Source organism: Mus caroli, unplaced genomic scaffold (assembly GCF_978045245.1).
Source record: "Mus caroli unplaced genomic scaffold, Mus_caroli_1 scaffold_11, whole genome shotgun sequence".
Taxonomy (NCBI): domain Eukaryota; kingdom Metazoa; phylum Chordata; class Mammalia; order Rodentia; family Muridae; genus Mus; species Mus caroli.
Window position 1 is genome coordinate 53,327,399 of NW_028227266.1, and position 24,839 is coordinate 53,352,237.

A 24,839-nucleotide genomic window follows, 5' to 3' on the forward strand; every position below is an offset into this window, starting at 1 on the left:
GATCCTCTTGTCTCTACCTCCTGAGTTGCTATGGTCACTAGCATATACCATCATGCCCATAAAAGATTTTAAAATACAGATCAAAACCCATTTGAAAAAGTTATTCAATATATGCCGGTAAAGGATTTTGTCCTTTTCTATTGTGATATTAATGACCACAGGAGGAAATTAACTATAGCCATTATTTGCTATATAAAAGACTCATGTTTCCCTTCTTGTGCACGGTGTGTGTGTGTTTGTGTGTGTGTGTTCATGTGTGTAGGCATGGGTGCAAGTGTGTACACAGGACAGAGGGCAGTTTGGCGTGCTTTTCTTCAACCACTCTTGATCATATTTTCTGAACCTGGAGGAAGTCACCAATTAGACTAGAGAGACAGAGCAGTGAGCTTCCAGGATCCTTCTCTCTCTCTGCCTCCAAGCTAGGAGTACAAACACCTGGCTTTTGAGCTGGCACTGAGCATTAGGATTGCAGCAAAGTGCACCACACACATTCTACACCCAGAGACATCTCCAACACAGTTTCTGTTTTAATTTGATGTTTGGAAAAGGCTCCGAGTTGCATAGGAAATAAATGACGAGTATGGCTTAATTCTTCAAACAATAGATTCTTGGGAGCAAGATTCTAAGATAATGGATATTTATAGAATGTTCACTCATAACCAAAGGCCTGAGTCAGGATTTCCCATCATCCATTGCACTTCAGAAGACAACACAGGAAAGCAGATTGGTAACCCCAAATCGTGAAGAGCACGGAACTGAATGATCTATGGAGGGACAATTGTTATAGATACTTGCTTAGATTACTATTCATATTTTATGCTATGTTCTTTTTATATTTAAAAAACCTTCTCTTCAGAAGATATTTATATACTACAAAAATTCAGTAAACATTGGTTTCATAAACTGTGACTAAAATTTGAATTATCTGATTTTTGTTGATTTGAATTATCTAGTGTCTACCCATTCTTACAGAACTATGCTGTTTTTACTTGTGGGTCCTACATCTAACCAAGCCTACTCAGGACAAATGGCTTGGTCCCTGGCTTACAGTCCCTGAAGAATGTCCTTGGCTACCAGGCCAAGCACCTCAGGAAACTGGATGGTTCCAAGTCAAGAGGAATTGGCTTAAACGTCCATACTACACATGAAATCTGGGGGATAGTTTCTTAGGCGTTTTCTTAGGCGTGGTTTCCTGTCCTCTTGACAGCCAAGAGGCCTGGGAACCTTCATTCCAAGACTCTTAGGAAATGTCTCAGAGCAAAGTGAGTGTTGTAACTTTCATAGGTTCATTGCTAAATGACTAAGACTTGTAAGAACAAACTCATGGTGGTATCAACACACTTCTTCACTCACATAAGCCTGCACCAGCACTTCTTTGACCAAGAATAACTGAGACGCACAGCATAGGCTGTAAACCCTAGCTACTCAACAGGCGTGAGCAAGACTGCAGGTTCAAGGCTAGCCTGACCGGGGCAAATTGTTGAAAACTTGTCTCAAAATAAAAATATTTTTTAAATTTAAAAACATTTTTTAAAAATCACAAACAAAAAGCCTGGGCTGGAGAAACAGCTCTGCAGTGAAGTGCACTGGCAGCTCTTGTAGAGGACCCAGGTTCAGTTCCCAGCATCCATGTGGTGGTGACTCACAACCATCTGTAATTCCAGTCTCAGGGGACATGTCATGCACGTGCTGTACATACATTCTGATAGACAAAACACTCACATAAAGCTAAAAAAAAAATCTAAAAATAAATATTTTAAAAAGCCTTTTTAAATATGCAAAAATTAAACCCTAGAAATCCAAATTACCTAACCTAGTGGTTCTCAGCCTTCCTAATGTCATTGTCGTCCTTCACACTTTTTGATGTCATGGTGAACCCTAGCCATAAGGTTATTTTTGTTGCTACTTCATAACTATAATTTTCTACTGTTTTGAATTGTGATGTAAATCTCTGTGCTTGGTGATGGTCTTAGGCCCCTGTGAAAAGGGTCATTTGACCCCAAAGGGGCCATGACCATGTTGAGAACTGCTTATCTATCAGTGAATGGGGTGATGAACAGAATAGATAATTCTCAGAAGAAGATGCAAACCAACCAATGAGAACTCACCAAGTGTTCAACATCCTTAACCATCAGGGAAAAGCAAATTAAAGCTGCTTTGAGACCCACCCCATCTTGATCAGAATGGCTACCACCAGACATCAAGGAAACAAATGATGACAAAGGCCAAAGAGGACATGGAGAGGAAGGAGTTCACTAATGGCTAAAGTGTGACCTTCTGAAGCCACCACAGGAATCAGCAGTAGGGTCCTCAAGAAACTAACCACTGAGCTACTGTGCTCTCAGACACACCACTTCTGGATACATGCCTGAAGACACTGATACACATGTATCCATTCCATTGCTATTCATAGTAGCATGGCAATGAAATCAGCCTAGCTGTCCATCAACACACAGACAAACAAACATAGGATATATATACAATAGACATTTGCAGGAAACTGAATGGAACTGGAACTATTATATTACACAAAACTCCCCACATCCAGAAAGGTAAATATCACAAGTGGTCTCTTATTTATATGTGTGTATCTATTAGCATACATTTGTGTGTTTGTGTGTGTGTGTTCGAGTGTGTGGATGTGTGTGTGTGTGTTAGTGTGTGTGCTCACGTGCATGCTCCCATGGGGAAATGATCCTGAGAGAAGAGAATTTATGTAACAAGATAGCAGAAGTGGGGATAACTGGAAGAAAAAGAGAGCCAGCTGGAGGGGTCTAGGGAGCACGGGACACAGCAGTGTAGGGAGGAGCAACTGAGAACAAAGTATGACACACGTGTGAGGAGTGAGAATAGAACATAATTCTGCATACCAATCTAGAAAATTAGTAATTTAAAAACATTGAGCCAGATATGATGGTGCATGCCTTTAATCCCAGCACTTGGGAGGCAGAGGCAGGAGGATTTCTGAGTTTGAGGCCAGCTTGGTCTACAGAGTGAGTTCCAAGACAGCCAGGGCAAACAGAGAGACCCTGTCTCAAAAAACAAAACAAAACAAAAACCTAGTAAGATAGTCAGATGATAAAGACACAGCTAAACCTGACAACCTAGTTAGTTCCAGGAACCCATACAGGAAAAGGAGACAACTGACTCCTACCTGTTGGCTCTACATGTGTGTGCAGGTACACATGTGCATGCACACACACACACAAGTGTAATTACAGGGGATATATCACATGGTTGTTGTGATACATATAAACAAGTCCTAGTTCACAGCTCCAGCACTGAGAAAAATGAATGTCTTTTGAGGTTACTAAAATCATGAACAAGATATTTATAAAAATTTTGAAAGAATTTGGAATGTGTAAAAACTTAAAAAAAAATTGCTGGGATCCAGGCACGTGTCACCTATAGTCCTGGCATTTGGGAGACCCAGGGAGAAGCACCAAGGGAGCTCAAACCCAGCCTGAGTTACTGGAATCTGTGACTCACAGGAAGTACCAGGTGTCCACGATGGGATGAGGAGGCTCAGTGTGCTATTTCACAAGTCTGTAATGTCAGACCATGTACAGTATTGTAAGGGACTTTTCTTACAGAAATCCAAATAGACTTTATCTGGTGGGACACAAGTGATTAGTGACCTGCAAATATTGTCCAATTCTGTATCTATTTATCGGGTCTTTTCAGAATTCCTAATATCTCTGTATATATCTGTTGCTTGAAGTTTTGAGCTGTTTATGATATCTTATTGATTTCCTAATAACTAATTAGTTATCAATCTTTGGAAAGTTCCTTTATATTTATATGAATATGCTTTTACCTTTTCAAAAAAATATTCTTAAAGGGGTTCGGAACCTGGAAAATTCTTACCCCGGATTGAGCTGTCAGTGGAGAGGAGAGAGACTATATACATCACATGATATTTGGTGATTTCATGATTTTTCACAGGTTTCTAGCCATCCCACCAAGGATTCGCAGAAAACAGATTTCAAGCATTCAGGAACACACTGCATGAGAACTTAGGAAGACAAAAGTCACAATAAAACAAATTACCCTGGATTAAGTTAAAAAAAAAAAACTAGTAAAAGAAGCATACTTCTGAAGTTCACTTACCACCCTCCCTTTAATGAGTAAGGATAGAACATTAAAAATGCAAATTCTTTCAGAATTACAATATTCTACGGGTTAATTTTCTGCTATATATACACACTGAACTAGGGCAGTATAATAATCTCAAAAGTAAATTTCAAAAGGGATATCAAACAATAAAGCAATGACATTTGTATCTTATGAAGAACCAAGTGGTAGTCTGATTAAAATCCTGTGTGAATAGGCCCGGCAAAGTTCACATCAGCCTTGATGTGATCGACAGGAGAGTTGGGGCCACCATTTGCTTCTGCTCTCCGTTCACCTGCAGGACCTGTGCATTTAGGGGATGATTTTAAGCAACATGGTGGCATTTATACTTTAGGGTAATTGGAAATTTTCAAAAAGAATGCATATTATAAGGGGAAATCATTCCCTAAAAAGAGACCAAAAAAAAAAAAAAGGGTATGTTTCTGCTACTTCACATGCTACTTCACAGCTGGTCTCTAAGAGCAACCATCTATTGGGGGGGTGCACTGGGGGGACTGACTGTAGTATGCACGCTCCCAATTACAGTCCTGGGTGTACATAGTAAACAGGTAAGTGAAGGAGAAAGAAAAACCGCCTGAAACAAGTTACTGACATCTGGTGCCTCACAGTCACCTTGGGGTGTGTCAATGGAATAAACTCCTTCAGAAACACTGGGTACACCAAGGTGCCCAATTGCACGAATGGTTTAAGTAGGCAATGTCTTAGAAACAAATGATAAAACCTAGAAGGATATAATATAAAGATTTCTTTGTTGTTGCCAGAGCATGAATGCAGAAATTATACATGCTAAATTACACACTCTACCAATGAGCTATGCCCCAGCCCAATAATGCAAATTTTGATACACTAAATTCTCATTCAATTCTGAAATTATGCATAAAACTAGAATAAATTACATAAATACAGAATGTTTGAAAAAGTTCTGTAGATAAAGGCAAAATAATTATTCCATCTTCAGAAATTTCTTTAAGTTTTAGATAGTTATAATTTTTTTAAGTATGTAAGAAGCTAAAAATATAACCAACCAGATATCTAAAAGGTTTGCCATAGTTTCTCCCTATTGTGTTAACAGCCCTCAGTTGGAGTTCAGAAACAATAGCTTGCTTTTATCCCAGACGGTAAATTACAGTAAGTTCTTTCAAGCACACCATGTTCCTGACAGAAATGCTGACACTGTTAACTGTGGGACAGCCCTGCATGACTACACTTAGGCCGGAACAGCGTTAGCCTGCGTGTGTGTCAGCAAAATTTGTCATAAGGCTCTTTTCTTCTCTCCAATTTGAGCAGATTTTGATGTCTCCATTTTTTCCCCCCTGGGGGAGAGTGTCTGTTTTAATGACATTTATTTCAATATAAAGACTTAAACACACAATTTTATCTCAAATACTATTTGTCAAGGTCAAAATCCCCCAAATTAAACTCTGATTTAAAAGACTAAGTTTTTATTTACATTTCTTGTTTATTTTTATTATATTTCCTATTTAAATTATAACTATTTTAAATCAATAAAATTCTGACCAAAGACACAAAACAAACTCCCCCACAGTAATGCCAGTAACTTTCAATTTTATTGTTTAGACCTTAACTCATAGAATATGTGAATACATTGCATATGCTTCATTTTAGCAGTTTTTAATGTCAAATTTGTTGTTTTATTAATTTTTCATGCCTCTTGTATGTGACCTTTTTGGTAATCTTACTCTGTGTGTGTGTGTGTGTGTGTGTGTGTGTGTGTGTGTGTGTGTGTAGCCCCTATGCAGCTCCAGCCGGGAATCCTCCTGGCTCCTCTAGAACACAGGATTACAGGGGCACCCCCCCCCATCCCCATCCCCACCCTCTGTACTTGGCCTTAGCTATTTCTCATTAAATGAATAAGACCACAAGAGTCATGGTTGAAATTTACCTCAAATGGCCATTTGGGCATCTTAATCTAGCTCAAAGTTTATAGCCAACGTATGGAAGACTTTCAGAACTAATTTGTTAAAAGAATTATCAATGAGTCGACTTATTGATAGAGGGTCTCACTGTGTAGCACTGACTGACTTGGGACTTGCTATGTAGAGCAGGTTAGCCTTGGACTAACAGAGTGCCTGGCTCTGCCTCCCGAGTTCTGAGATAAAGGCTATTCTTAGTCTAATTTATAATTTTTTTTCCTGAAAAAAAATTGTAGGAATAAAAATTATCTGACTTTTATTGATTTATTAACATTTTGCTTTTATACTATTTTAATATTTTTTACTTTTATGTTCAAAATGCATTGAAGAGAATTTTGCTTCGTACAGACCTATAGTTACGAATGGACAAGAAGCATCTGCTGACAGTAGAACCAGTTCCAGAACAAACCTGAAAAGACCACCTGGGGAGCCTCCTGGGAGGTTCTTACCCTAGAAACGGACAGATTTCTAAAGTGTCTAGACTTGAGAATGAGTAAAAAGGAAGACAGACTGCTGAAGGTGATGAAAAACAAACCCTGAACAGTTAGAACCGACATACATTATTTGCTGTAATCAAGTAAAGCGATCCAACAGGAGGAGAAACACACTCAGTATGGATACCAGGTACGACTTAGGGCGCTTCCAAGCAGACAGCAAAGGACCCCAAAATCTTGTTCTTGCTCACCCACCCATTCACCTTGTATTTCTCTGTTGTCACCTGAGCCCATTCTCCAGAGGGACTCTGGACATTCTATTACAGAGACAACTGGACCAGGTCCCATGCCCCAGATCATACCCTCCGAGGCTTCATCTAGTCTATGTGCTAATGCATGTTTAATTAATATTTAATAATGCCAAAAGGATTAGCTCCCAAAGATCGAAATTTACAGAAAATAATCAAGTTTCACAAACCTAAACTTGGTGATGGTTAACCACCTTGATGGGACTAGGTTGAGACTAGCTTAGGAGATTGGGACAGGTACACCTCTCAGTATACCCGTGAAAGCATCCTGAGGAGTATTAGCTAAGGGGAAGACATGCCTGGAGGGTGGTTGGCATTATCTGATAGGCTAGAAGGCCAAATGCAATCAAAGGGGAAGAATGTTTCTTTCTGCAGGCATCCTTTGTGTCCTGTCCATTATGGTGGGCTCCCTGCTCCTCTATTATCACCTACAGTGAGGGACCAAAATGGCTAAGGCTATCCCAAACAACTCCTCCTTTTAACCAGTTTTTCTTGGCCACTTTATCATAGTGATAAAGACTTATTTCAAACAAAAACTCTCAAATAATGCCTGACTATATTTATTTCATTAAAGAGAAATTGAACAATTGCTGAAAGAATTAGCCTTATGGAAAACATTATAGTTAACAGTGTAGATAATTAGGCAGGCGGATTTCTGAGTTCGAGGCCAGCCTGGTCTACAGAGTGAGTTCCAGGACAGCCAGGGTTATACTGAGAAACCCTGTCTCGAAAAAACAAAACAAAACAAAACAAACAAACAAACAAACAAACCCAGTCTAGATAATTAAGGCTCTTCCCAACAAAGCACTGTCATAAAAGGAGAGACATTTCATATCCTAGCTGGAAAGTTAGTCAAGGAGAGAGAAACCTCTATCCCTGAATCTGTACCAACGCAATACCTATAACCTCCCACTTGAATATGTATATCTTAGACAGCAATGCTCTTTAGGATGAATTTTTAAAGATTGAAAATACGGCAGAAGCAGCTACATGCCCCTTTATTTTCATGATCCTTAATAATTTTACCTAATCACAGAACTGGTCGCCATGCATGGGGCTACACAAATTACACTTCTCTGCCCCACCTCTCAATGAAATAGTCATGGAACATGTAGGTTCCAGCCAACGGGATATGAAGAAAAAAAGTGATAAATGTCCTTCAAAGGTTAGACTTTCTCCCTTTCCTTGTTACACTGCTTGAAAAGTTGTAATCCAAAGACTCTAAAATGTGTGTGTGAGAAATATCAGGAGATGCAAAGATGAAGCTGAAATCACAAAGAGTTCCATGGACTAGTGAGGCCAGTGGGCACCACTAAGAGCGCTTCCCACCAGGTATGGTGGTGGCCTGTGCCTTGATTCCCAGGTCTTGAGAGAAGAGAGCCAGGGATCTCTGTGGGTTTGAGGCCAGTCTGGTCTAAATAGTGAATTCCAGGCCAGCCAGAGCTGTGTAGTATGTATGCTTGTATGTACCTTGTCTTAGACAGACAGACAGACAGACAGACAGGCAGGCAGACAGACAGATAGATAGATAGATAGATGATAGATAGTAGACAGATGTCAGGTAATCAGATGATTGATAGATAGATGATAGGAAGGAAGGAAGGAAGGAAGAAAAAGAGAGAGAGAGAGAGAAAGAGAGAAAGAGAGAGAGAAAGAGAGAGAGAAAGAGAGAGAGAAAGAGAGAGAGAAAGAGAGAAAGAAAGAGAGAAAGAAAGAGAGAAAGAAAGAAAGAAAGAAAGAAAGGAAGGAAGGAAGGAAGGAAGGAAGAAAGAAAGAAAGAAAGAAAGAAAGAAAGAAAGAAAGAGGGAATAGATGATAGGAAGAAAAAAAGATGGAGGGAGGGGAGGGAGGGAAGGCAGGCAGGCAGGCAGGCAGGCAAGCAGTCACAGCAGAGCATTTTGACGTGCAGGAACTAAGTGTCATGTTTGCAGGGATGGAAGCAGAAGTGGAGAGACAGATGGCACAGATGTGCAAGTGACTCCAAGATGCAGAGGATGTTGAGTCCTCTACCCACGGACAGCAGTGGTGTGGTTGCTGGAAGTCGCTTTTGCTCCAGTATGTAACCTCCCCACCATGCTCAGGCAGGCATGAGATGTCCAATCCTCCAGTCATGACCCGTGATAACATTTCTGAAGTGCTGTCTACCATAGAGGCTTGGTGCACAAGGTTATTCCTGGGAGCAGGTCATCTCTGTCTAGCATACAGCATCATCCCAGACTTTCAAAAGAAAAGCAGGTATTCAATATAGACTGCATTGCATACACAGTGAGACACACTCCCATTTAAAGTTTTACAGAAGTAAAACTATATGCCAGACAAGTACTATACAAGAAGGCCTTTCTAGGACAGCTGTCTCAAGTCTGTTGCATTCGCTCTATTCTGTACACCTTGACTAATACACAAAGGGCAGCTTCATCTGTTACAAGGTAAATGTTAATTACAGCAATACTGAGTTATCCTGTCCTCTGTCAGGCTGGTAAAGTCCAAACTAAGGAAGATTTCTGCTTGGTAATGAGGCAGTTCCGTATGTAGTTGGTAAGGACTCGGATACCTTGTCAAGCAATTGGACAATGTCTACCAGAATTACAAATACATATATCCCCTCCTGCGAGGCCAGCTTCTTGAAATGTGCTTGCATCTGTAAAATGAAAGGTTATCTGTTGTGGTACTGTCTGCATGAAACAACCCGAACTAGTGCTATTCATGTTCATTTAAAGAAACTGACTGCACTGCCAGTCCTTCAAGATTGCTGCAAACCCAGGGCCTGGTGGATGGTTTCGTACGTATAGGAGCCTACTACCAATCCTGACAACCTGAGTTTGATCCCCAGAACCTACATGGTGGAAGAAGAGAACTGACTCCCATAAGCTGTCCTCTACGAGTGCACCACGGGATGCATGTCCTCGCCTTCCATACAGACACAAAATAAATAAATGTTTTAAAAGTCACATCTATAACTAAATACAGTAAATGATACTTGATGATAATAATTATTATTTGGCTTGGTATTTATTATACTATTTCTGTTAATTACTATTGCTATATTGCAGCATTATAAAGTTCTGTCTACCTGTGAAGTTTCCTATTAAGAAGTGAGCTCTCCTACACCAGCAGTGGGTTTGCAGACCCGTGTTTTGTACACAATGTAAGCCTAAGGTCGCTGTGTTGAGTGACCTGTCTTGCACCACCGTTTGCGTAAGTACTTTATCATGTTGGGACAATTTTAGAATCGCTTAATGCATTTATCCACCATTATTAAGTAACATAGGGCAGTGATGTGCAACCATTTATGCTAGAAGCTTCTAAAGTTGCTCACACGGGAACAGAGAATAGACACGTGACAAGAAAGTGAAGCTGGGCATAGTATACCTATCACTATTCTCTTTTTTAGCCCTGTGTATTTATTATCAATTTTTAAAAATGACAATAGCTTCTGGGACCCCATTAAAGCAATGGCAGGAGATGGTTGCTAAAGAACAAACATAATCAGAGGAAACCGTGTCCTGAGACTTCTGCTCATTTCTCTGCCAGACGCTGGTAGATCTCTGGACAAACACACCCTTAGCTATCTGTGTTCTGTCTGCTGCAGTGGACATTGACACTGAGTAAGGTTCACGATATACTGCAAAATCCAAGGAACCAAACAGTGATGTCACTTTTAATCTGAATAAACAAATCTGTGGGCATGTGTGTTAACCTCTGGGACAGAGGCAATGGGGAGTCTGTCTACATATGGGAACAAATAGAGCCTGTTGAAGAGACTAGAGGTATGACTTTATCCCAAACAGTACTACACAATATGATATAAAACTTTCTAATATTTAGAACACTATATCTGTTTATATCAGATCAACACTGGGATGCTTGCTCCTTCACAGAGACATAGGTCTTCCTCTGACCTCAGTTTACTGTTGCCAGTGAACTGCTTTTAACAGTCTGGGAGCACGATGATGGCTGCTCATAGTCTTTTTGGGGGAGGGGGAGGGGGGAGGGGTTGAGACAGGGTTTCTCTGTGTAGGCTTGGCTGTCCTGGAACTCTCCTTGTAGATCAGGCTGGTCTTGAACTTAGATCCACCCACCTCTGCCTCCCAGAGTGCTGGGATCAAAGTTGTTCCCTTGTAGATACTGGCTATCTGTGAAATCCCAGAGTGCCAGCCAGCAAGATGGCTCAGTGGTAGAAGGTGCTTCTTACAAAGTCTGATGACCTACTTGATTCCAGGGACCTATGGCGGAAGGAGAAAACTGACTTCTACAAATTATCCTGTGATCTCCACCTATGCTATGGCTATGTGCAGGCACACACACACACTCACTCACAAACACACACACATGTACACACACATGTATACACACACAAATTTAAGTGTAAGAAAAGTCTTAGAATATAAAATATTTTAATTCTGCTGACTTTTGGACCATTGATTATGTGTATATGTATAACTATATTCAAATATATTTATAAATTATATATTATATATAAATATATATTTGAAGAAGCAATAGTACTATATGTATGTATATATGTATACACACACACACACACACACACATATACATATATGTTTGTGGGGCATCTTCTTAATTACTGATTGGAGTAGAAGTAGTCATCTCCCTGTGGGTGGTCCTATCCTTGGGCACATGGCCCTAGATTGTACAAGAATGCCAACTGAATAAGCTGTATCAGTAAGCAGCACTCCTCATGGCCTTTGCTTCAGTTCCTGTCTCCAGGATCCTGCCCCGACTTCCTTTCAAGGTGGAGAGTAACCTTTCCTTCCAAAGTTGCTTTTAGTCATGGTATTTATCACAGCAACAGAAACCTAACTTAGTCTAATTATGTTCTCAGGAAGAAGACACAGGCTCAGTGCCTGCAGGATATCTGCAGCAATATTGTATTCTTTTATTATAGATGTCAGCAATTTTATTTATTCTTTCCTGGGTTCTGAAGCAGAAGTATTTCCATGAGTTTGGGGCCAGTCTGGGCTACACCGTAAGTTCCAGGCTAGCTTGGGATATAATATGAATTCTTGTCTCTAAAATACATTGTAATGAGAGAACATACTTTATGGCAAGGGTCAGAATACGTATTCTGTTAAGAAAAAGCAGATACTTTAGCTATTGTGGTTCATAGTGTCTTTAGCAGTATTCGACAACATAGCAAAGCAAGTACAGATGATATGTAAATGAGCGTGTCTGTGTTTTATAAAACTATTATAAACATTGAGATTAGAATTTCATATAGATCACCTATGTTGAAAAATAGTCTTTAAAAATACTTTCAAATGTAAACCCGTTATTAACCCATATTCTCTAAAATTTGGTGATTGCGGGGGGGGGGGGGGAGTTGTCCATGTGTTGCTAATCTTTGTTCTGTAAAATTGCAATCACAAGTTTACTAAGGGATTTCTTAGCTCAGCATAAGTGATATCTTTGCAACTGTATCATGAACACTTAATAGAATGTAGATTTTAAGTTCTGTTGGTAGCAGTTTGGGCTAGTGGCTGGTTGGAAGTAGTTCTTCTGTCCTATCAACAGCTGTGAGAGAGCCATTGAAATCTCTGATTCGTGGATTTATCTGTTTGCCTCACTGATTTTTTTTCAACTATTTCATGCATTTTCAATTTTTGTTGCTAGTTTCACACACATCTGTGATTATTACCTTCCTAATTAACAGTTCTTTCATTATAAAATATTTCTCTTTGATTAAAAACAACTAAGAACTAGAAGCAGTGGACGTGTGCAGTAAAACAGGTCCAGGCATATGTGAACTCATGGAGGCCGTGACTGCAGACCTGCACAAGGTTGAGCCAGGCCAGATCCCAGCATGCACCAGTGAGGGTCTCGGGTGGCCCCATCCCTAGCTGGGAAGCTATTTTCATTTGGTGGCTACTGGGGAGAGAGACAGTCTGACTTTCTTCAGGGTTATGATCCCTAAGAGGCTACCCATGCTTCAGGTGGGCCCATGCCCATTCCCATGCAGGCAGCATAAAATAGACTCAGTGGGTTTTAACTTGTGAGAAGAACACATGAAATTGGGAGGGAAGGAGATGGAGGGGTAGGAGAGTAAAGGCACTGCATTAGATCAAAACATTACACACATTTATAAACTCGCAAATGGTAAATACATGAAATGACATCTCCCTATCCTTCCTGTCAGGTGACGCTCTGCTTGAGGGCCACCACCTCCAGTGCTGTTCTCATGACTCCCCTGTGGCCTCCTGTCTCCATGGTTCAGCTGTTTCTCTTTCCCCTCATCCATGACTGTGTCTTATTAGAATCTCTGGCCCTCTCACCTCTCTCCTCCCTTTCCCCACAGCCCTCCTCCCACGTGTATGTGTGCGTCTTTGTTTACCAGGCACGTTTAGCCTATTTACCATTAACAACGTCCATAGGTTGATATTGGTCTGCCCTGCATGATTTCCTTTTGCACCATTCAGCTGCTCATGTTAAATATCCATGAGCCTTACAGCTAGGTCTGTATTATGTCCCTGGAGCTGAAATGTATATCCTTAACATGTCATAAAATCTTCCCACCCTGTCATCAACACCTGTTCCTCCGTGGCCCACAGTCATGGGGCATGCCTTGACCCGGTGTGTTCCAAGAATAAATTTTTGGCTTAAATAGTCATATATATCTTACCTATGTTGAAACATAAGAGTTTCTGGTATGTATGTACACTTTCACTCTTGTTAAGTACCCTTCATGCCTCTCTGTAAACTCGGGCACTGTTTTCCCTCAATCTGCAGAGTTCTGCTGTTCCTCTAGTGCAAGCTGACCGTCAATGAATGATCTTCATTTTCATATACCCGAAAATATATCTACATCTTGCTTTCATTTTAAAAGCTTTGTTGAGATATATCATTTCTATAACATATAATCTGTTCAACATATATGGTTCAATGATTTTAGTATATTTACAGGGTTATTACCTAATTTTAGGATTTTTAAATCCCATCTAAAAGTAATAGAAATCCATGAGCGGTCACCCCCCCATTTTCTAGCTCACTGCTAACTTCTAAGTTCTAACTGCTAACTAAGTTACCTAACCTAACTTCTCCTCTATAAAGCTGCCTCTGCAAGATGTCTGCCATTAAGTTCCGAATGTGATATTTGCCTGCAGGGCTTTACCAAGTTTTACCAGGTCTTGTTAGGGAGCAAATAGCCATTGAAAGGGGGAAACACACATGGTGACAGTCCCTTTTCCACACGCCTCTTCCTTTTGTTTCCACCTACCCCCAGTTAGCTTTGGGTGCTTTCCCCACAGCATTGTTACATTCTCAGAGCTCAACATTTCTATGTGAAAGGACTGGGAACAACTCCATCCTTTCCTAAGGAACAGGTTTAAACAGGTTTAATGCTGATAGTTGTCCAGCATTAAAGAACCTCTTGGGATTTAAGAATTGAGGCCCTTTTCTCAGGCTGAAGTAGAATGGCCACTAGCCACATGAACAGTATTGCTGAAAGGCAAGCTGTAGAAGAAAACTGCACAAAGGGAAATAACTCAGGCTATAATAGCCATTTCTTATACTTGGACTGTGTTCAGACTGACTCTTAGGTATAAGCAGGAAACTGATGTGGTACACCGCAGTATTTTGAACTGAAGGATATAAGGTTATTTAATTCAAAATTAATTACAAAGTTAATGAAACAGAGCCGAATAAAGCAAAGTTCATTTAAATAATGGAGACTGGCTTAGTATACATTAATGTTCATAAAGAAAGAGCTGAATACCTAGAGAAATTGTTGGTAGGCTCTAAGAAACCTAAATATGGGAAATATCAGTAGTGTGTATTTAAGCACTGTCAAACAGAGGCAGGTCTGGACAGGCAACATGATGCCATTGCAGGCTGATTGATGTGAGATTTTTTTTTTCCTCTCATGGAAATAAATGCATCATGGAAGTTATACATTCAAATTAGATCCTTTTCCAAAACTAAATGTTCTGATTACAAATTTGGCTTCCTATCTACGTTAGTCCGTAGGGAGAGAAAATGCCTGGCTCTCATGTTAGTTATACCCACTATAAACCAGTAAGTTAGCAAGCTTATTTTAGACACTAGTTTCTGTAAGCCTAGTCAGTGTATGTCTGATGATGAGAGATGAGGTCCACATACAGTATAGAAATATTATCTGTCACACCTTATAATCCTTGTCACGGTAGTCTGCAACACCATTAGTTCCCTAGACTCATTAATACTACTAGTTTATGGAGTAGTGAAAAAATTTGTTTTAACTACAAGAGTTTGAGGCTCATTTTTCATATTTTAAAACAAGTTTTAGTGCTTTTTGTTTGTTTTTGTGTTTTTTAAATAGGGTCTCACTAGGTAGCTTTGGCTGTCCCAGAACAATGTAGACCAGGCTGGCCTTTGACTCAGAGAGATCCATCTGCTTTTGCTTCCCAAGTGCTAGAATTAAAGGCGTGTGCCACCATGCCCTGCTACTTTGTTATGCTTAATTATATAGGACAAAGAAGATAAAGATAATAACGCTGGAAAACGAGTAGACTGAAAAGTTAGGGAAATAGAGTAGGTTAATTAGTTGATTAGTTTAGAGAACTGGCTCATAGTCTCTCATTCAAATCTTCTTAGATGTAGCAAAAAAGAAAAAAGAAATTCATTCACAAAAGTTAAAAATGTGCCACATTACTTCCTAACAGCTTACTGTTGACGTGGCTAATTATTTATGTAGATCACTTATTTGCATAATGACAGCACTGGATCTTAGTATGCTTATGATGATATTTGCTTATCGTCTTATGGGGATCCGATGAAATGGTTATATCAGAATATTAAAGTAAATGCGGTCTACTTCAAACCTCAGAAATCTTCCAATGAGATGCATTATGGAAGCTGCTTAATGAGGAGCCATAAATACCCGCTCTGCACACTTCCATCCGACCCCCAGGATTGCTGCTGCTATATTTGGAGTTCCACTTCACACATATTGGTTGAGACAATTTGTAAAAAGGATGAGGTAGGTGCAAAACAGAGGGCACTATCTGTCAGGATTCTTCAGGCTCCCCAACCCCCACTGGCCACTTTTCTCAATTTCATACTCTATTAGACTAAAAAGGCTTGAGACGCTCCGGAGAGCCGATTTGTTCCTGGGAGAGGGAAACTGAGGTAAGTAAGAGTGCAAGCAGCAACATGGCACCCTTGTACAAAGTCACTGAGACATCTGACGGAGTAATTAATTTATCCACCAGTTTCCCCAGTGGAAAGCAACACAATTTAAAATTTTTGGTACCAGTTCGACTTCATGAGAAATTTGAAAACATATTACATCACAAGATATTTGTGTTGGTCCCTCTTATTATCGGCTTGACTAGATTTATAATCACCATGGAAACACACCTCCAGGGTGTTTCCAGAAAGATCTGCCTGAAGAGGAAAGCCCTACCTTGAATGTGGGCTGGGGTTGCAGACCGAATGGAAAGGAGAAGCTGAGCATTGCCCTCGTTTCTGTTTCCTAAGGGAGCCTCATGCTCTTGACAAACCAGAAGTCAAAACTAACCCCTCCTCCTGTTGTAGCTAACTTCACCTGTCATCCTGCTGTAACCCAGTGTCACTCAGGAAGAGGGAAGTTCAGCTGTCTATTGAATTCTCTATTGAATTAGTTTGTGAGAATGTCAAGGGGAGGGGCACATTCTCAATTGCTAATTGACATAGAAGAGCCCAGTCTACTCAGAGTAGCAGCATCCCTGAGCAGGCAGGTCAGGATTATAGAAAACAGGCTGCTGAGCAGGCCAGAGGAAATGACTCACTAAGGAGTGTTTCCCCAGGGTCTCTGTTTAAGCTTCAGCCTTTAGCTCCTGACCTGGCTTTCCTAGATCATGGACCGTGATGTACCAGTGTGAGTCAAATAAACCCTTCCCTTCCCGGGTTTCTTTTGACCATGGTGTTTATCACAGCAGTAGCAAAGCCACCGTTTTTTGTTGCCTGGAAGGCAAACTCTCAAACACTAGTAGGATAATGGAACAAAAGCTTTTCTGGTTCATTATCCAGTCTAATGCCCAATCCCATTTGGCTATCTTCTCTACCTCCTGGTTCTGCTTCCTGGAAAATATGGCTCTTGGGTCCCTGGGAAGAATAAACGAGGCCTAGAGTGTTTTAGGAGCTGGCTTTACAAGCCAGACTTGCCAGTGTCTGGTGTCCCCTTTGTTGATATCCACTGTGAGGATCTGCTGCATGGACCCACGGTATCTCTACAAGACTAGGAAATGCAGAATAGACGAGTCTGTACTGGCCACTAAGAGCCTCTGCTACAGTGTGTAGAACAGAAAATGGTAAATTCTTCCTTGAGAGTTTTTATAAAGGATAGAAAACTTTGGGTGAGTTGCAGTAGTGACACACTACTGATTTTGACCCTATCTGGTGAAAACCCAACTACTATCAGAAATTTTACAAACTATAAAAGACTTCAACAAAGACATAGGGCATTCATTCATTCCAAAGGTAACCATCCAATAACTGTTCTACAGCTGTTCTATATAGATTTGAAGAACAAAGCCGATAAAAACATATTCCTCTGTGGAATGTATACTCTACCTTATGAGTTCGAAACTAAAGACTAAATAAAATGTAGTTTATCAGTAATGGTGGGAGATATGGAGAACCAGAGTGGGAGAAGGAAGGTGGGCCTCAGCTTTCCCTGAGAGGGCAATAAAAATGTAAAGTAAGCAAGGGAGCTACCCTTGAAGAAACCACAGGGAAAGCGCCCAGCGCAGAAGGGGGGCACCAGCAGGAGCTGAGCAGTCCTAGCCCAGGGAACAGCCGGGCAGCTACTGTGGCTCAGGAGATAAGAAGGAAGACAAGAACAAGAAGCAAGGCCAGAGCACTGGAGAAGGCTGTGCTTTGTCAGACATTGCCTTTTACCTGAGAAAGACCCACAAGAGTCCTAAGCATAGAAATAACTCACTTTAACTTACTTTTTAAACTCAGAGAAAACTGAGTTTAATTGTAAAGCTCAAAGTGTATGGACTAAGCTCCCTTCTGGGATGTTTAAACATCTATACCATGTTGAGGGCATACTGACGTACTCGAGAGAGGCTCTGGACAAAGGCAAACACACTTTTCAATCCTGGTTAAAAAGCTTCGCATTATAAACAAATAAATGTTCCTTCAGTGAATTTAACGCAATTAAAACACCCCCCACCCCTCCAAAACCATGTTCTTTTTCTTCTGAACAGATAAATTAATTCCAACGTTCAGATGGAAATATCAAAAGGCATGGGCAGGGGACAGCCACTAGACTTATTGTATATTAAATTTACTATAAAAGTTCAACAGCTAAGAGAAATTACTACCTACTGGCACAGAAATGTAGGCTTCTGGCCACATGGGACTGACGTGCCAATGGGAAGTGGGACAGCAGGAACAGAAGCGCTGGAGGAGCTGGAGGATCAGAGTCACCAGCCTGCCTTCAATCTGTTCTCTCCAAAATGCTCCCCTGACTTACTCCCTGCTGTGCGCTATTAACAGGCAGAGCCAGCTAACCTAGGCCCTTGCTTTGTGAGGGCTCCAAATACCAGTTTCATGATTTCTAACCTCTAGAACTGAGAGGAAAACATTTCTATTGTTAGCAGCACAAACACACTAAGTAACCATTTTAAAGGAGATAAACTTAGATCCTTAACCACATAACATTAAAAAAACCCAAATATTTAAAGAGGTACCTGACACAAATATGTGTGAATTAATTCCTTATAAACTTAGACCTAGGAGGGCATTTCTCAGAATGACTGAAACTTGAAGAGCTTTAAGAAATAACAGAATTTGACTTCAAGAAAACAAAGCTACCACATGGAAAAAGTAAACAGGTTAGGTTAAAAAGAATAAACTATAAATAATTTTCAATGACTGATGTCAGGAAAAAAAATCCAAATTTAAAATGGAAGTCTTATAGGGAAAGGAATAAAAATTCTAACTATGAAAATAAATATATTATAAAATATTTCAATTATACTTAAACAATGATATAGTCAACTCAATTTAGAATTAGGAAAATATAACTTAAAAGGCTTCCGAGATGCTTTTTTTTTTTGAGATGTTTTTATCTATCAGATTGGCAGAACTCTAGAAGTTTTCCAGGGTATATGTAGATGAAGAAAGAGGCACCCAAAAACCTTTTTAGTGGGAGCTCAACTATCATATCAAAAGCTCTCTGGAGAGCAAGGTTGTAACACATTAAAGTCGCAAATGTATTTATCTTCAGCCCAGCAATCTCACTTCCAGAAATGCATTTTACAGGATGAGTGGATGGAAGGTACTCTTTAAATGCTACCGAGCCCCTGGTCCACATGGTAAGCACAAAGATGGGTGATGGTAATCGCACAATATTGAGAAGACTTAATACACTGATGTACACATTTAAATGTGGTTAAATAATACATTTTATGTCATATATATGGTACAATAACATTTTGAAAAAAGTCATATCTATCTATCTATCTATCTACCTAGACCATCCCCCTAAGTCTTTTGGAAATAAAGATTAGTCTTTAAATTAATCTGAGTCAGAGGCTAGAGCTGGGATTGAGAGAGTATTAGAGTCCAGTTGTCCAATTATGGGATGCAAATACACAGACTGTCAGAAAAGACAGCACGCAAACAGACTGAGGAGAGAAAGAAGGTTTCAAATCAATGATCCAATCTAATTAATTAATTAATTAAAAAATTAAAATAAGCTGGGTGGGTGGTAGCCCATGCCTTTAATCCCAGCACTTGGGAGGAAGAGGCAGGCAGATCTGAATTCAAGGTCATCCTGGTCTACTGAGCAATTTCCAGAACAGCCAGGGCTACACAGAGAAGTCCTGTTTTTAAAAAACTAACTAACTAAATAAATAAATAGATAGATAGATTAAAATGAAAATTTAAATGCCATATAAAACACCAACCAAAACTATTAAAATACCTATTTTAAAAGCCAAAAGAGTATATGCAACAATATTACAGTAAGACTATAAGACAGGTATTACTGAAGAAAACTTAGCTAGGATATATAACATGTACAGGAATCAGAAGTCTTCAACTTTATTATCAATTTTCCTCATATATGATCTAAAGATTCACTCTCATTTAAAATCTTATGGGCTTTTTACTTTTGGTTTTGTTTTGTTTGTTTTTTGAAGTTGAAAACATGAGTTTAATGTTTATCTTTGACACATGATAAACCAGATGAAGTTTCCACATTGAGCTGAACCTAGCTGCAAAGGATCCCAATCACTGAGAGTCAGCCTATCTTACTGTTGTTCTAACCCCCTGCCAGAAGTATGTGTAGATTCTCTGTACACCAAAGGCCTTATGCCTCTTTGGTTTCCATATATGTCTGACACAAAATAAAGAAGTGAACAGGCATAGTGATATCGCAGCACTTGGGAGGCAGAGGTAGGTGGATCTCTGTGAGTTCAAGACTAGCCTGGTTTACTTAGTGAGACCTGCCTAAAATACATAAGCAAGTAAGAAGGCAGCATGAGTAGTCAAGGTAATTTGATCCAAACTGAGTATCTATATAGAACAATAACAAAAAGCCCATCTTACGATTCTTAGGGACTTGTTTGTTTTCTGAGACAGGGTTTCTCTGTGTAGCCCTGGTTGTCCTAGAACTCACTCTGTAGACCAGGCTGGCCTCGAACTCAGAAATCCGCCTGCCTCTGCCTTCCAAGTACTGGGATCAAAGGCGTGCGCCACCACTGCCCAGCTTTTAGGGACTTTTAAGGTACATTGATCAGCCAAAACATTCTTGAAAATGAAACCTGGAGAATTCTCCTTTCCTGAATTAAAAATTAACTGTAAAACTACAATATTAAATACTGTGATAAGGGCTGGCAGGTTTGCTCAGTGGGCAAGGGTGGTTTCCATTGAGCAGGGTAGCGTGAGTTTGATTCCTGGATCCCACATGGTGGAGAGAGCCAAGTCTGACCTCCATACATGCCATGGCATGCACACTCCCTCCCATATAAATACATGTTAAACAATTAAAATGTGATAAAATTTAAGTGCAGGGGACCGGAGAGATGGCTCAGTGGTTGGGAGCACTGGTTGCTCTTGCAGAGGACCTAGGTTCTAGTCTCAGCATTCACATGGTGGCTTGAGACCATCTATAACTACAGTTCTAAGGGATATGATACTTCTTTTGATCTTCTGGGGCACTAGGAACACATGGTGCACATATATACACACATACAGTGGTGGTTTGAATATGCTTGGTCCTGGGAGTGGCACTATTTGGAGTTATGACCTTGTTGGAAGAAGTGTGTTACTGTAGGGTTGGGCAATGAAAGCCTCCTCTTAACCATGTGGGAGTTAGTCTTCTCCTGTCTGCCTTTGGATGAAGATGTAGAACTTTCATCATGCCCCACGTCTGCCTGGATGCTGCATTGCTCCCACCTTGATTCCAGTAAGCCAGTTCCAATTAAATGTTGTTCTTTATGGTATCTCTTCACAGCAATGGAAACCCTAACTAAAACACACAGATACAAGAAAGACATTTATACACATTTAAAAAATGAAAAACATATATATATATATATATATATATATATATATATATGCAGACTATCAACCAAATGAAGCAGAATTACAGAGCTCAGACATAACTCTTCACACATTGGGTCAAGACATCAAGACAATTCAATGAAGAAAAGACAGTTTTCACCACATGATGCTAGAAAATCTGCACAGGTACATTAAACCAACCAACCAACCAACCAACCAACCAACCAACCATATCTCATACCAAACACAACGATTAACATAAAATAGATCAAAGGCCTAAACACAGATATAAACATTTCAGAAGAAAACAAGGGGGAAGCTTCATGATAAGGGTCTGGCAATGAATTCTTAGAATGACAAAGACAAAGTACTTAATTGTGGCTTAATAAATCATGCTAGTGTGACTCTGGGGTGACAGGTGCTTAGAAAGAACCCAGAAGGCTTCATGGGGTGTGGAAATCTATGTACCCCACACACAGAGGAGTACAGCATCTTTGGCAGGAGAAGCAGCATGGAGTCAGGCTTAGCACACGTGTTATACAGCCTAATTAGATGTACGTAGTTCAAGGTCCTGAAACTAAAGGCAAGTAGGCAGCTAGGCATGGTACTAGCACATGCCTGGATCTCAGCCAGCCTGAGTTACGTAAGAGGATTCCAGGCCAGCCTGGGTTACATAAGTGGAGTTCCAGGCCAGCCTGGGCCAGTGTGAGATCTTGCTACAAAAGAAAATGAAAAAAAAAAAAAACAACAACAACAAAAAACACATTGAAAAAACGCAAAGGAATCTTAGAGACCACAAGGGAAGATGGTTACAAACCAATCTAAAATTTTAGTAATATAACCAGAAAAACAAAATTTGATTAACTCTTATTAAAAGAAAAACATTTCAGATTGGACTTTTTTTTTTAAAAAGCTTACTCTTAATAAGCTTTTTAAATTAAGCTTACATTTAATAATAAGCTGAAGAGAAAAAAAATCTATTCAAATACTCAATAAGGGACAACTAGTTTACCCACCCTAACGTCAATGAACTATATGTGCAAAGACAGAAAGCATTATTAGGACAAAGAAGGTCAGTATCATACAATGATGAAAGGGACATTTATAATCCATTATACATTTATATGGGCTTAGTAATATTATTTCAAAATATTTTAAGTAAAAATGAGCAGAAACCACATTGAAGATTGAAAATTACAGAAGGAACTTTTGGCATAGCTCTTTATTGAGAAGTCAAACAGATAAAAACATAGGAAGGATTTTAGAGAAGCAAGAAGCTTGGTCTAATGGACATGTACAGCCCTGAACCCATCACTAAGAATTCACACTCTCCTCTAGTACAGGCTGACCACTTCAAATTCTGCCCATGAACCAGGCTTCAAGGCCAGTTTTAACAAACATCAATGACAGAGTCTGCCATCATCTCCCAGGCGGGAATTGAACCTGCAGCGATCCTACTGCCTCCAGCTCTGAGTACTGAGCTGCCATGCCCAAGCAGTACTGAAGAATTAACATCAGCTGCTCAATCAAAATGTTAGCTTAAGATCGTTTATTTAAAAGTCTAGCAATTCCATAAAGAAAGCCAGGTTCTGAGAAAGTTCAACACAGAAAAAAGTATAGACAAGAGGAGAAAGTGCCACTTACGGTATGCATGGGAGATCATGTCAGAGCTGCCAAGCGTATTTAGACATGGCCACTGTAGCATTTCAATTTTTTTTTTTAAAGATAATTCACTTACCTGTTTCCCTAAAGAATAGTGATCACTGATTCAGACTTAAAATTATTTCTAAAACTTCACCATGGACGATGGATCATTCAGTCTACAGGTAGCAAGACAGACTAGGGGCTATTTATATTTTAATAAATAGTATAGAGTATATAAATGACCAAACATATAAAGCAATGACTTTCCGGCATTTCTGTAGAAGTGCACAGGGAGAATTCAGCTCTGGTCTGTGGTGGGGTTAAGGATCGGGGAGAACGTAGCCTTGCAATATCAGTAGGTTTTGAATGTGGCTACATACAGAGAAGAGACAGAACAGCTGTAAATATAAGGTAATCAGGGTAATGTAAAGTGTATCTAGTGCAATCGGTTGCTTCTAGATCTTAAGGCAAAGCTTAAGGCAAAGGCTACAAAAGTAGGCTTGGTTCCAAACTGTAAAAAAGCCCTAAAAGCTAAGCAAAACAGTAAGGCTTTACTTCATAGAGAGTCAGTGTGCAGGCGCAGAGTCTGTGGTTGAAGTTTTCTTGATTTTGCAGGTACAGAGATGCAAAAGGGGCTCCAGGAGTTAGTTTGGGAATTATTTCTGTTAGACAAACCTGGGGCCAGGAAGGTCTGACAGTAAAAAACAGAAAGGACTGGAGAGATTAAAGAGATAGAGCAAAGAAGAAATCTAAAGTGACAACTGGCTGAACCAGAAAAACCAGTCAGAAATGAGTCTGGGTTCATCCATGACAAGATGATTGGGAATACAGGGGATAGTATGGACGGGATGGAACATGAATTTACCACCCTCAGATATTGCTATTTCAGTCTATAATAATAACAACTGTAGAGGCCCTAAGGTCATTGAAAGGACATTATTTTTTAATAAAACAACACATGATTTAAAATGTCTGTCATTGAACCCCCCTGAGCCTTCAGACCCTCAGTCTTCCCTGCCCTCCCACCTCGCCCAGCTCTGACCCCTCTTCTCCAGGGTGTTGAACAGCTCTTGGTTACATGGCTCACTCATTGTTAGGGCCAACCCCCCTGACTTATGGCTACACACTTCGGTGGCCAGCTCTAGAGTCTTACCTTCTACCCATCACAAACTCAGAGTTGGCTATTCATTAACTGCTGTTCAAAACTGGAAACAGAAGGAACTAGACACATTCTTAAATTTAGTATTTCACCAGCAAACTGCCTGTTCTCTTTCATTGAGGGTAACTTTTCAAAAATGTACTAAAGACACATTTAGCCAAGTAAAAAAGCTGCAGGCAGACAAGCTCCCTTCCCATTTTAGTGACTCTCCCAATCCTGGCATTCTTAGCGCTGTCTTTTAGCTTATTTGGTGTAGAGACAGCTCGATGGTTCAAATATTCTGACCACGATGCAATTAATTTATACATTAAGGGATTAAAACCAAGAAATAATATCCATAGGTTAAAGAAAAAGTCACAATGGAAAATCTTAAACTTGGAACTGAATAATTAGAATTTGGAGGATGAACTACGATGCCCTTTAAATCTCTTACAACAGTAGTTCCTAACTATTGGAAGAGAAGGTTAAAGACCATTTTGATAGCTTGTATTTAAGCATTCTAAATTAAAGCAAAATGTCTTGTTTGAGCTTTCTATCCTAGCGATTTCTCATGATTGTTTTCTAACAATGTTGATCATATCATTTTCCCTAAACTGCTAAAATTCTAAAATTCAGAAGGGTCTCTCGAGTGAGTTGTTCTTCATAATCGGCCTAAGCTGGTAACTACCAAACCAGGTTTGAAAATGATCACCACATGGAGCCTTTTCTTTGCTGCTTTGCTTTGTTTTCTTCC

The 24,839-nt window shown here is 39.9% G+C and overlaps 1 protein-coding gene across 2 annotated transcripts in view; it reads right to left on the minus strand.

Moving 5' to 3' along the window:
• Nrg4 (neuregulin 4) overlaps positions 1-24,839 on the minus strand; it is a 109,207-nt gene that overhangs the window by 32,747 nt on the left and 51,621 nt on the right. The gene's annotated exons all lie outside the window — the stretch shown is intronic.